The sequence below is a fragment of the Hyposmocoma kahamanoa genome, unplaced genomic scaffold, assembly GCF_003589595.1.
Source record: "Hyposmocoma kahamanoa isolate Upper Pololo Valley unplaced genomic scaffold, ASM358959v1 62, whole genome shotgun sequence".
NCBI lineage: Eukaryota > Metazoa > Arthropoda > Insecta > Lepidoptera > Cosmopterigidae > Hyposmocoma > Hyposmocoma kahamanoa.
In genome coordinates this window covers 4,464,367-4,474,798 of record NW_020653850.1, presented here as the reverse complement: position 1 = coordinate 4,474,798, position 10,432 = coordinate 4,464,367, and positions in this window count along the sequence as shown.

Below are 10,432 nucleotides of genomic sequence, written 5' to 3'. Positions count from 1 at the left end.
ATAATTATCCTTATGAGAAACTGAGGGTCGTATTCTAGAACTCTATTCAATGCTCAAGTCAGGATTGCACTGGAAACACAAGCACTGGAAATACAACCCTAATGGCCGGGACTTGAGTATGACATCAAGTGCTTTAAACCATACTCAAATCCTTGACTTGAGCATTGAGTAGAGTTCTAGAATACGACTCTGAGGGTCGTATTCCAGAACTCTACTCAATGCTCAAGTCAGGATTGCAATTGAAACACAAGCACCGGAAATACGACCCTAATGGCTGGGACTTGAGTATGATTTCGAATGCTTTAAACCATACTCAAATCCTGACTTGAGCATTGAGTAGAGTTCTAGAATACGAGCCTCAGGGTCGTATTCCAGAACTCTACTCAATACTCAAGTCAGAACTTGAGTATTGCAGTGAGCACTGAAAATCATACTCAAGTCCTTGCCATTAGGGTCGTATTTCCAGTGCTTGAAATCATACTCAAGTCTGCTCAAATCCTGACTTGAGGGTTGAGTATAGTTCTAGAATACGACCCTGAGTGTATCAGCACTAATAAAAATTTCATTCATTTTTATGGACTAGTTATGCTTGATCAAAATATTTACTATACCAAAATTGTTTTCACAAAAACAGACTTAATGTAGGAAATGAAACTGTTTTTCCGGATTTGAATCGCGTATACTTGTTTTATCAAACAAACCGACATTTCGGACCCTTTACAGGTCCCATGGTCAACGGTTGACTGTCAACGGTTTGTTTGAAAAAACAAATATACGTGATTTAAATCCGGAAAAACAGTTTCATTTCCTATGTGTAACAATCGCGAAAACCTAAGAACTCGAAACAGACTTAATGGTTCTTAAGACAGGTTCCCTGCATCTCCTATGGTTTCGGATTTCCCTATACTGCCCCAGTAAAAAAATAAACTTTATAATATCTCATAACTTGACCATCATTAAGTAGCTTTCATATAACACGTAACATTAATTGACAAGTCCCATGTGTCTATAATTTCATCAGCACCCTTAGCCGTTACTGTTTGGTGGCAGTTCTTCCCTGGATTAACTCTTTTACACAGATCTCTACTGCCACTGATTATAAAATACTAAACTTTTATTTTTGAGTCAATAAGAATTAGATTCAGAGAAGTAATCAAATTAACATCGTTCAACATCGAATTAATATATAGCCTTTAAAATCGATATTGAACAAAACGCATTTTTTAGACTTTACAACTATACAAAAACAGAATTCTTTTTCTTCATCCAGTGCCTCTTCAATTTTGAAGGTTGGCCGTTAGCTTTTTGTATTCGTTTCTATCAACTGCCAGCCGAAACAGTTTTGCAATGCCGGTCCAGTCCCGGATGTTCCGTAGCCACGATTTCTTCCTTCCTATTTCCATCGCCTTTCTTAGCTCATCATTATCAACTATAGCAGTTTGTACAGAATAAATGCGAACATTGTATACTTTGTAATTAATAATTATTAATACAAAGATCGAACGCTTAGAAAAAAATCCTTCGATCCCCCTAAAACCGTGCCAGACCCTATTCCAACTAAGCCACGGAACAAACCAGTGGGCCCTACGAATTTTTCTATGTGCTTGTTGTCGTATCTTTGTATATGGTTTTTCTACGACTTTTTTTTTGCTGTAACGCCATCTATAAAAGTATTTAATCACCCAGTTAGATACCTTTACAACTATCAACCCCGGCTAGAGATGTTGCTATTCACTGTATTTAAATTTTTATTGAATTGATATTCAATTATTTGTAATTAATATTTCGCACGCTGAGAATGATAGTGGCACAATGCAAAATATTCGATTTTGAGTAATGAGCTATTAAAGCTCTCAAAATTGTGAAAACTGCAAGTTCTTATTCAGTAAAGATTTTTTAATGCAGTTTTCAGGTACAATTGTGTGTAACCCAAATAGTTTTAGATATATTAACTAAGTTTGACGTAGCACATTAAAATAAATGTATTTTTTGCATTGACTTACAATTATATGGACGTCGGGTCCGCGCTAAAAAGTGTCCAAACTTATAGGGCGTTAAAATCGTATACAGAGCGTCATTCACGCTTTAGTTTTCGTTTGTTCGACTGACAGCGAAGCAAGCAAAATTAGACAGTACTGCGATGACATTACAATTTAAATTCAACGTTTTACGCACGTTCAACGCTTTTTCATATTCCTTTACATGTCACTACGTTTAAATAGGTTGACTTGGGACATTTTTTTCGTGGTTTTTGTATTAGAGAGTCCATTTATTTGTAAGTCAATGATTTTTTGAGAATAACATTTATTGTCACTATTTCTCTTAATTGTTTCATGCAAATTAGCATTTATTATTATGCAATATCTAATAATCCTTTACGACGGATTCATAAAAATAAATTATGCCATCAAATTTAATTTTAAATTGCGTAAATATAATGAAGGGTAACTTCAATGAAAGTTTTGTTATGTATCCCGCGTACGTCTGGTCCAGCAATTTTTACTATGTTAGTCTTAATGCAAAACAGACACTATCTAAAAAGCGACGATATCTTTGACGGAGCTAGTTCGGCATCTCAGCGGAATCTGTTACTACCAAAAAAAGTCGGTATCTCGCTGTTTCTTATTCCCCTCATACAGCATAACGTCACTACATCACCTAGACAGTTCTAGGAAAAGGACGTTTTCGGGGGTTTTTGTATTACAAAGTTCGTACACTGAAATCTAAGATGGCGTTACAAATTAAAAAATGCCGGTTTTTGTCTATACAGAATTTTTGTCACTATTGACATTATCATTCTCAATGTGCGATTTGTATACCAATTGGACTTAGTTATGCAAACAAGAACCAACCCACACCTCGAGTGAAATTGAGTTATGTATTTAGGTAGAACACCAATTTTTAACTGCCTCCGTGGCCGAACGGTTACCATGCCGGACTGCCACGCAGAGGTCTCAGGTTCGATTCCCGGGCCGGGAGAAATGTTTGTATGGCTTACATTTATTTATCTCGTGAGTTTGGGTGTAATTTGTGGTTGTCTATGTGTGTGTCCATGGCACCCGCGACACAGGGTTTTTCTAGTGCGGGGCTATGTTGAGTGTGTGCGTTATTTATTTATTTATTTATATATAAAAAAAGTATCCATTACCTGCTCACTAAAGATCATGGCAATATACCAAGCCAAAACTTAAAGCTTAAGGAGAAAATAAAAGCCCTTCGAGGTACCAAGCCTAATTAAGTAACTTTTTAATAGCTAAAAAGAACCATGCTGTTTAACTTCATATAATGTTTTTTTATTAAATATGCTAAATGGATCCATGTCACATGTACTGCAGTACTGTAGATCTTAAGCGTTTTCATTACGAAAACTAGAAGATGGTTCTCGTTAACTATATAAAAACATACATAATGTTTTCTATTTATTGCTATATAATATATTAGTTTCCCTATATCATTCTTAATGCTATACATGACTTACGTTGTTTGTCTCAAATAACTTACCTATTTATTTCTTCACACTGATTTTACAAAAGTCTAATTATCCCGAAAGTGACATTTTGTGAGTTGGTTCTAGTTTGAATATCTATGTCCAATTGCTGGCGCAGCACGATGATCTAGAAAAGTAATCTTAAATATGTAAACTGTATTTACCGTGTATACTTACAACAGAAATATATTTCTTTCTCCATAAATATAAAAATAAACATAAAGATAAAAAGCGTGTTATACGACTATTGGATATCTGCTTTTTTTAGTTAAGAGCTAGGCTCTTTATCGGTAGAGTAATCGTCGACTATCTCTGTTCAGCGCTCTAACTATGACTTCCTTATACGACACAACATTTAACTTTTACTACACACACCCAAAGCATCTAGGGATCAAGCACGTTTTTGCCATTTACTGAAAATCTGACATTTTAATTTTTTTTTAACGCCGATTGGTTATTCCTGGTCAATTTTATAATTGGAATTTGAAAATGACATTGACTACAAAAAACTAATTTTTGTTAAAAAAATTCGTAAAAAAATCTAATTTTCAGTAATGAACAAAAACGTCAACGACAAAAACTTGATCTCTAGACTGTTTTGATGAGTGTATTATGTTCTAAATATCTTCGTCTTTGGATATATGAATTAAATATTGGATTTAATAATTTACTATTGATAAAACCGCCAAAAGCAGGCGTATTACAATATTTACGTTACTTAATTATGAACATAATTCTGATTCTAATCTGAGCCAATTACTTGTGAACATACCATTAAAGCTAATACACACGACACCGTAACTACAGCGGTACCGCCGCGAGTGTTGCCGCAAATCTGTACGATTTCAGTAGATGACGCCGTGTGGGCTTCATTTGCACCGCTGGTGCTACAGTATGACGACGTAACGCTTGCGTAACGTAGTAGTAAAAAAGACCATGGTAATCCTTAGTGACAAAGTATTAAAGACTAAGTTCTATTTTTTATGCAACAAGTGACGGGACGAAAAAGTCGTGCGCTTGATGGTGACCTACTCGCCTGTCCATAATAGTTACAGTGCCACTCAAAGCTTTAAATTTCAAAAATCTGAGGGGCACTACCACTGCGCCCGCCACCCTGAGACATAAATTGACAAGTCCCATGTGCCTGTAATTTCACCAGCACCCTTACCCTTCAAAACCGGAAGACAGTAATGCTGACATTACTGCTTGGCGGCTGAAATAGGTAAGGTGGCAGTACTTCCCTGGATGAACTCTTTCACGAGGAGCTCTACTGCTACCAAAAAACCGCACCTACTGGCGCCGCACTTGGGAAAACCTGTATATATCTCGTAATATATGAAAACATTTTTTTTATGATATCGCGTCACGGAACGAACAAGTTGCGCGTGGTTGTCGGTGGTGCTTGTAAATTCCCTGTACGCATACGTAAAGCAATTATGACACATACTTATAACACGAAAAAACAAAGACATGATGATACACACACAAATAACACAACAACAAGAAGCAAATATTTTACTTTATTCTGCGATTCCACGAGACATGTGCGAGATGCACTAGGCCGTGTGCGGATGTATAGCGAATGAAGAAGAATGAAAAGTATGGTGGGGTTTACGGAGGCGACGGCGAGCACCTCGCACACGTTCCTTGCTCGTATCCCTCGCACACATTTCTCCATATCTCTCTATAAATACTTTACTCCGTTAGCCCTCTTCCACCAGAGCTACGCTGAGCGAGGCTAGGAAAATAAAGTAATCCTATTGGTGGATTTTTTCTTTGCACACCGCCTAGCTACTTCGCACATCTCTGGTGGAATCGCAGCCTTATGTTCACGCAATCAGAGCGAAACATTCCATGTTTGTTACAGGGAGGGAACTCGGGACACTTAAGACTCTTACGCGAAGCACTTGAAAAAATACGGGCTCTTCCTGTCTGATTGTAGAACTGCGCTGGATGTATGTTTTTTTCATAATATATCACACATGAAATCAAATACTGTTGTAACTCAAAATTGTGGAATTAAGAAAACACAATTTGAAAATTAAAAAAATACTGCAAATTAAATAAATACTGTCCCAACTCACAGTGAGTTGGGACCTGTCATGAAAAAAACAAATATGCTCTATTAAAATCCGGAAAAATAGTTTCATTTCCTATGTGTATAACAATAGTGTATAACAAGTGTTCCGTAATTCTATTTTAAATTTAATTGTTTTTATCGTGTTATTCTTGTAAAACCCCATTTCATTGCTGAATAATATCATTACAAAATATACTTATACAGTTTTTAAGTGCATACATAGTGATTTGATCAGGTTGAGTAAGTAAACAAAGTGACGTTGAAAACAGTCAGGTTAACCGGCCTAATACTTTTCAAAAAGTGTCTTATGTGAAATAATATCAGTGTTTGCAAATCACATTTATCAATTAAGTTCATTGTTACACAACTGCAACAGTAATTATCGAGGTTAAAGGTAATTTGAGCCTTTTCTAGTCACTTTGGAAAGATAGCCGTTACGAATTTGTTTTTAAAAATTCTGTGCTATTTCGTAAGTATTTCCATAATTATTAAGATAAATAGGTAGTTAAACTTATAATATAACTGAAGAGTGGTTATTTTGTCTAATATTTAGTCTTTGTACGGATAAATTGTAAGTAACATAACCTCACTATTTAGTAATCGCTCGATCAGCTGTCTTTATGCTAACGTTCTTTCAAATTGTTTTCATTTTCTTTTTCAAAAGCATACACAATGTTTACACGCAAAGCTGCTGCGGAACGTCAATTGGAGGATAAACTCCAACACGCTTTATTAGAACTCAAAACAGCAAAGGCACTGAATGAGCAATTGCTAACAGAAAGAAACGATAGTGAAAAGGAAATATTGGACATTTTAGATAGGAATAGGCAATTAAAAAGTGATATGGCTGAATTGCTTATACAAATTACGGAGGTACAGTACCAAAGAGACCAGCTACAGATTGTGGTAGATGGATTCGACCAAAGCAGCAGCGCATTCGAAGAAGCCCTTGCACGCATTTCTTCATTAGAATGTGACCTACGAGACGCATACAATCAAATAACTATAATGGAACAAGCAAGGGACGAACAACAGCCAACACAGTCGCAGTCCCTATTTGATGAGCTGATCAGCAGTGCTCCCACAATGGTCTGTGCTGTACCACCCTCCTGTTCAGAACCAATCACCACTGATCTGACTTGTGAAAGTAACTCATTTAATTCAACAGCTTTAGCTTTAAATTGTAGTAAAAAAAAATTAAAAAAGTATGTCAAAATTAATAAATACATATCCAGTACAAATAAATTAATAAAGAAAAATGCAGCATTTTGTAAAAATGTATCATTAAGAAAAGAACGTCAGAGTTTGTTGAATGAATTGAGTGATTGTACACAAAATCTTGAGAAAAATAGGCTTAGCTATGAATGTGACACACAGCGCCTCCAGGCAGAATTACATAGTGTAACAAATTCATTAAAATTAATAACACAGAAATATGAAACTGCGCAACAGGAGATTAAGGAGCACACACATGCTATGGATAATTTATTAGATTTGTGTAGATATAATAATGACAGATTTGACTCTTTAACAAATAATCAAGTTTGCAATTGCAAAGAAATAAAACCACAATCCTCCCTGTCTGTGTGTGTCACTAATCCCTCCTCATTGTTGTTGCAGGAATCTAGTTTAGAATCAAAAAATACCTCTTTGTCAATAACTAGATCAAATGAAATTCAAAATAATATAGTTATGTATAGTGATGAAATGGGTAAAAATATAGGTTTGCAACTTAACCACCTAGGATTAAAATTAACAAATATTTGCATGCCAGGTGCAACATACTGTAAAATATTAGATAGTATTTTGTCAACTAAGTTTGACAAAGACACTACATTAATAATTTTAATTGGCAGAAGAGGAAAATGTAACAAAAAAGATTTAATACAATATTTTTCACAATTCAATAATTTAATTAATATAAAAGAAATTATTTTGTTAGCTTTTCCCTTCAGCAATTGCCTCACAACAAGTGAAAATAATTTGAGGCATAACTTAAATAGGACATTACACAGCTTGACATTTCATTATAGTAAATTTCATTTTATGGATACTAATAATTTTATTAGTAAATATTTTTATTTGACTAAAGATAGGTATTCTCTTACTAGTTATTTTAGGAGACAGATAGCAGAGATGCTATCATATTATATTAATAATTCAGCCAAATCATTGGCTACCAGACCGGCTGCTTCTATTGAGCAGTCCGTTGACATAGGTCAGTTTACTGACAATAATAATTCTGTTGAAATTAATTCAATTTCTAATTATTTAAATTAATTAATAAGACAACGGAGAGATACTCTTGCAACACATTGACAGTAAGAAACCAACCTAAAACACACAGAAATAAAATAAATTTTATATTAAACCTGGTGCACCAAAATATTCAAGGCATGAAAGGCAAAGAGCTAGAAATAGAATTATTTATTAACTGTAACAATATTGATATTCTTTGTATTACTGAACACCACTTTCTATCACAACATCAGTTCATGTTTAGCTTCAACAATCACCAGGTGGCTAGTTCGTTCAGCAGAGAAAAAGCTATTCATGGCGGCTCTTTAATTCTTATTAAAAATAATTTAAAATTTAAAGAACGTACAGATATTGTGAGCCTATCTATTGAGCGGACTATAGAGATATCCTGCATAGAGCTTGAACGGCTTGTTATATTAAGCGTGTACAGACCCCCTCATTCATCTTACGAACTATTTGAAAAAAGATTAGATGAAGTTTTAGCCAAATTAAATAATATAAATAAATATATTGCTGTTTGTGGTGACTTCAATGTTAACTTATTAGAAGATTCCAGTGCTAGCAGTAGGCTCATATCATTTTTCCAATGTTATAACCTTGTGAATCTTTTTTTGGTGCCTACTAGAATAACTTCTACTACTGCCACTTGTTTAGACAACATTTATACCAACGCCGTACCTAGTAATAAATCTATTATAAATAAATTAACTTCAGATCACTGCGGTCAATTGGCCACTTTTAATATAACTGTTGACAAAATGCCGAAAAAGGATATCACATGTGTTCCGATAAATAATGGTCGACTTAAAGCTTATAGAAATAACGTAATGCTTAAACTAACTGACATTCCGTACGTTAACGATCCCAATAAATTGTATAATTCAGTTTTCAACATAGTGAAAAGTGAACGTGATAATGTTTTTAAGTCCAAAATCATAACTATTAATAATTCATTGAAATTTAGTGAATGGGCGACTGTGGGAATTCACAAAAGTAGACAAAGGCTGTATGATCTTTACGATGAAAGAACTTATAACACTAGTAACAGTTTTAATGATTTTGTTAGGAAATATTCGAAAATGTTTAAACGTGTTTGTGTGGCAGCCAAAGCAATGTTTATTAATAATAAAATAAAAAGCAGCGCGAATGTAGTAAAAACGACTTGGAATATTATAAATAGCGAAACTGGAAGGGTCAAACCTCGTAACTTAGATTTTCAACTAAGATTTAATGACAAAATTGTAAACACAGACGCAGAAGTTACTAAAATATTTGAAAATTTTTTTACCAACATTCCAATTTTGACTACTAATTCGTTAAATTCATCTCCCACGGCCGCTGAATCCTTACTAAAAGAAAATAATGCAGTTAGTAGCACTAATTTAAGGTTCCGTCATGTATTTCCAAACGATATTGTTAAAGCCTTTAAGTCTATAAATATAAAAAATACTGCTGATCTTGATGGTCTTTCAGTCAGAGTAATTAGTTCTATAGTTGATTGTATTGCGCCTTACTTAGCCTGTGTCTTTAATAAATGTGTTGATGATGGTGTCTTTCCTGACCTCATGAAGCAAAGTAAAGTTATTCCACTTTTCAAATCTGGTAGTATTTCTGACCCCACCAATTTCAGACCTATATCAATACTACCAACTCTCAGTAAAATATTTGAAAAAATTATTCTAAATCAGATGTGTGCACATTTTTATAGTAATAATTTAATGTCTCCTAAACAATTTGGTTTCACTCGGGGTCGCTCTACAACCGACGCTGGTGTAGAGTTGATTAATCATATATTTGATGCATGGGAAGTCTCACATGATGCTATTGGTGTATTCTGTGACCTTTCCAAGGCTTTTGATTGTGTGCACCATGATACACTGGTCAGGAAACTTCGCCATTATGGTGTGGCGGGACGTGATCTCGACCTTCTTAAATCGTATTTGCGTGGTAGGGTACAGAGGGTCGATGTGAACGGTACGAGATCGTCAGGGTCTGTAATTAGCATGGGTGTCCCTCAAGGTTCAATTCTAGGCCCATTTTTGTTTTTAGTTTATATTAATGATTTACCTAGCCTTATGGAGGGTATAAAACATGAGATAGTATTGTTTGCTGATGATACTTCCTTATTATTTAAAGTTAAAAGGCACCAATGTTCCTATGACGATGTGAACAATGCTATATCTAAAGTAGTTGATTGGTTTGCTGTTAATAACCTACTTCTTAATGAGAAAAAAACAAATTGTGTGAAATTTACATTACCCAATGTTAGAGAGACGGTTACAAACATTGTAGTTAGAAACGAAAAATTGAATCTTGTGGATACAGTTGTATTTCTAGGTATAACGTTAGATGCTAAATTGCAATGGGGTCCCCATATAAGTAAGTTGTCAAAACGGCTCAGCTCTGCAGTGTACGCGATTAAAAAAATAAGGAAACTTTCAGACGTCGAAACCGCTAGATTGGTTTACTTCAGCTACTTTCACAGTCTAATGACATACGGCATTTTGCTTTGGGGTAATGCCGCCGATATCAATAGAATCTTTGTCCTGCAGAAACGTGCAGTTAGGGCAATTTACAATCTGGGCCCCAAAGTATCTTTGAGAGAT